General features: G+C 37.3%; 1 non-coding gene across 1 annotated transcript; it reads left to right on the top strand.

Annotated features, from left to right (window-relative positions):
- The first annotated feature begins 2,764 nt into the window (after window positions 1–2,764).
- On the top strand, window positions 2,765–2,871 carry LOC138149883 (U6 spliceosomal RNA). The gene has a single exon (XR_011165459.1). It is a non-coding gene; the product is annotated as a U6 spliceosomal RNA (small nuclear RNA).
- Window positions 2,872–4,630: the final 1,759 nt, after the last annotated feature.

Below are 4,630 nucleotides of genomic sequence, written 5' to 3'. Positions count from 1 at the left end.
TAACCAATTCATATTTTTCTTGAAAGCTTTTGGTGCAGGAGTTCTGACTTGATTCTCTTCCTCCTGTTCCATGCGTTGCTCCTTTTTGTCCCCAAAATAGGAGTGTAAAGTTGGGTTGCTCTTCTTCCTTTGCTTCCCTTGTTTGCTCATGTTGCCATTCAATTACTTGACTTTTGGGCTTTTTGCCACAGTAGGACTCTGCTACCAGACAGGGGATCTTTTTCCCAAATTGCTGAGGTTTTCTTTGCTTCCATAGCTATTAGTTGGGTGCCCTCTCAAGCCTCCACACACTCTGGCAAGCTGGTCACACACCCCAGAACCTCCACCCTAGACCACAGTCCAGATCCAAGCAGGTTAAAGCAAGAGCAATTACCCCCCAGGCTGATTGCTTGGTCCCCCTACAATCTGCAGTCCAGGAGCTGAAGCTGCCATGTGGCTCCAGCTGCACAACCTCGGCACCTCTACCTGCAAGAGATAAAGGTCAGACCACACTCCCAAACTACCAGGTCCCAAAGTCCACACTGCAAGGACCTCTCACTTTGTCTTTCACATTAATGGGTTGATAATTCTGGAAACCACCACAGCTGCTGGTGAGGCTGCCCTAAGGCTAAATCCTCCGGCTCTATCAGGGCTGGGGTCATCTCCCAGAGTGCTGCACTAGCCACTTCCTGCTGGCCTGCCAGGCCTTCTTCAGTGGGAGGTTAGCTTCTCTGTGTCATTTTGCGGGTTCTATAGCTCCAAAGTTTGTTCAGAGTCATGTTTTATGTGAATCAGAGGAGGTGGAAACCAGAGCCCCTCAGAAGTCCTGTTTGTACTCCACCATCTCTGCCCTCCGATATTTTAATTTCTAATAGCATGTCTATCTGTCTGTCTGTCTATCTATCTATCTATCTATCTATCTATCTATCCAATCTGTCTCTCATAAGCAAATGTTCTTTGAGATCCTCAACAATTTTTAAAAGTGTAAAACCTGTCTTTGTTCCAAGAAGTTTAAGATCTATACTCAATAGTCTTTGAGGTCCATTCCAACTCTGAGGAGTTTGGAATTTAATTACAAATAGTGGCCTTCTTAGTATAATTACAGAGACAGCAGAAAAATATTCCCCTGAATTCTTCTTTACCCAATATTCCCCATAGCTAAGAAGGAAATCTTTTCTATAACATCTTTGAAAATGATTATCTTTGAGACTCTAGTGAGCAAAGGTAGCTCATTCCACTTTTGGATAACTCACTCCAATTTTTAGGATACTCGCCCTCCCCTCCCCCAACACTGAAACAAAATGTTCCTGTCTGTAATTTCTGCCCTGCTGCAAGTTCTTTCTGGGACTCAGTAAAATAAATTTAACCCTTATCTGACATGAAAGTCCTTCAAGTACTTATAGACTACTATCATGTTGTCCCATTTTCTCTCAAGATAAAACACTGTAGGACATAACATCCTGGATCATATATCTAGAGTTGAAAGGGAACTCTGAAAGAATGTACATCAACAGATGAAGATACTGAGGTTTAGGGATTTTTCAGTTTGCTGGAAGGCAACACTTGGAAGGGAATTTTAGCTGATGTTATAGTTTATAAATAAGACTCAAAGATATTAAATTAATTGCCTGAGTTAAGAAACTGGAGATCCTATCCCTGACACTCTTAAAGAAAATATACTTTTAAGAGTCAATATTGTCCATAATGTTTCGTGGCCCTTTTTTGTAATATTTTGCAAATGACATTAAACTGGTATTTTCCTTAGGGGTCAGGGAAACATTATCTCTTTTTTGCAGATTGCTCATTTTCTGTGATTAATAAGGCTGATGTCCAGAAATAGTTTCTCAGTTCTTGGCATTACTGTTGTATTAGCTGAACTTTTTTTTAAGTATGACTTATCTTCTTTCATTGTGAGCTTGAATAATCTTCTCAGGTATGACTTTCCCACACCAAAAGTTGAAACAATATATCCAACAGGCATTAAAATGTTTTCTTTGAAAGTCACAACTTTTTATATATTTCTTTGTCCATTCTGAAAAAACATAGAATAAAAAAAAACACAATAAAATAGGGCAACTAAATTATGCATATGGCATGAAATATAATACTCAGCCAACATATAACTAAATAAAAGTTTGCTAAATCTAGTTTAATTTGGTTAAGGTCATATGTCCTATAGAAGCTTTGTGTCAATAGGCTAGCATGCATGTGACCTAACACAAAATAATACCTTATCCAAATGATTACCTTTCCCAAGGAATTTCTACAGCACTGTCAATGTTAGATAGATGTGGCAGATAATTTTTCTTATGTATCTGTATCAGGAAATAACTGATCAGGAATGAATTCATATGGGGAAGAAAGCCTCTTGTAATTCAGTTCCAAAATAAAGGATGCACCAGACCTACAAATCATCTCATAGTAAAATGAGTACTTGATTCCTGATGGAAACAGTCTCTTTACCTTTGGTGCCCTGAGGTTTTGGATACGCTATTTCACGGATGTGGGTTCCATTTACCAGGGCCCCTCTAGTGCTTTTAGGCTCTGGTGCTCAAAGTCCATGAGGACTGTGACTCCACTTAAGGGAGGAAGGGAAAGGGAATGGGAATAAGCATTTATATACCACCTATTGTGTCTCAGGCACTGTGCTACACATTTTTTGTTTTGCTTTTTGTTTTTAAAAATACCTTATTTAAGCAGACTCTTAAAAAAACTTGGTTTTTAAAAACTAGACTAATGCTGCCTCATAAATGATTAAAAATTCTCTTTAGAAGTGTATGGATTTATGCTCACTTCAGAAGTACATACACTAACATTGGAATGATACGGAGAAGATTAGCATTGCCCCTGCACAAGGATGACATGCAAATTCAAAAAGCATTTCATATATTTTTTACAGAAACTTTTGGTGGTGGCAAAGGATTAAAAATTGAGAGGATGTCCATCAATTGAGTAACAGTTGAACAAGTTGTGGCATGTAGTTGTAATGGAATACTATTGTACCATAATAAAGGATGGACAGGATGATTTCAGAAAAAGCCTGGAAAAACTTACATGAACTAATGCAAAATGAAGTGAACAGAACCGGAACAATGAACACAGTAATATTGTATGATGATCAACTGTAAATGACTTAGCTATTCTCAGCAATACAATAATCCAAGACAGTTCCAAAGGACTCTTGGTGAAAAATTATATCCGCCTCCAGAGAAAGACCTGATGGAGTCTGAAAGCAAATCAAAGTATATTATTTTTCTATTTGTTTTTTTCCCACTTTTTGTCTGCTTTCTTTTACAACATGGCTATTGAAAATATGTTTTGTGTGACTGTACATATATAATCTATAAGAAGTTGCTTACAATCTCAGGAAGGGATAAAAATAGGGAGAGAATTTGGGACACAAAATTTTATTCTATTTTTAATATAATTTATTTCCTCCCCAATTACATGTTAAAATGATTATTAACTTTTTTTAAGTTTTGAGTTCCAAATTCTATCCTTTGCTCCCTCCATCTTCTACCTCCTCCTTTAGATGGTAAACAAACATAGGTTATACATGTGTAATCATGTAAAACATTTCCATGTTAGTCATTTTGTACAAGAAGACTTGAGTAAAAGAAAAAGAAAGAAAGTTAAAATATCATTCTTCAGTCTATATACAAACAATATAAGTTCTTTCTCTGGAAATAGTACACTTCATCATTAGTCTTTTTGGATATTTTTGGATCATTGGATTACTGATAATAGCTAAGTAATTCACAGTTCTTCATCGAACAATATTGCTGTTACTGTATACAATGTTTGTCTGGTTCTCTTCACTTCACTTTGCATCAAGAACTCAACATTTAAAAAAATGTTAACAATTGTTTTTATGTGTAATTGAGAAATATAAAATATTTTTTTAAGTAGGTAAATTTCATGGTTTTCTCAGACAGTTACTGTAGAAATCTAGTTTGGATTTTATGCCTCTTTAGTTGGTAGCTCCTGTAAACTGGGATAGTTAGATGAATGAAAGGAGGGACACCTGAATTGTTTTTTGTTTTGTTTTTTGTTTGTTTTGTTTTTGTTTTTTGGAGGGAAATTGGGGTTAAGTGACTTGCCCAAGGTCATATGGCTATTTTTTGTGATAAGTGTCTGAGGCTGGATCTGAACCCAGGTCCTCCTGGCTCCCGGACCAGTGCTTCATTCACTGAGCCACCTAGCTGCCCCCCCTGAATTGTTTTTTAAAGCAAACATTTTTAAATGTTTAGTGTGTGCCAAACACTGGGAATACATATAGGAAAAGCATGAGAATACATGCATTCAAGGAGATCACATTATAACAGAGGAAGACAGCACATATATGAGGGTTCAGTGGTCTTTAGGGTATGGTAGCAAGGCAAGTTAATGCATCTTCTTGAGTGTCATTTTTACGAATAAACCATATCTCATTCTGATGTTGGAACATTTGACAGAGTCAAGGACTTTGATGGTGAGGACTTTTCTGGGTCATCAGTACTTGTGGCTGCTAGAGGGAATGAGAGCATGTCTGATTATGTCTCTACAAAGATTCCTTACTGGGACAATGGCTACATGGGGTGAGCTGAAAGCAGAGCAGGTAGTCTGGGGAATGCAGTATTCTCAGGATTCTTGGGTGCTGTATCTTTGTCTT

Source organism: Petaurus breviceps, unplaced genomic scaffold, assembly GCF_028583685.1.
Source record: "Petaurus breviceps papuanus isolate PSGF00001 unplaced genomic scaffold, PetGlider_PUasm1.0 90849, whole genome shotgun sequence".
Lineage (NCBI taxonomy): Eukaryota > Metazoa > Chordata > Mammalia > Diprotodontia > Petauridae > Petaurus > Petaurus breviceps.
This window is presented reverse-complemented; position numbering and strand designations above follow the sequence as displayed.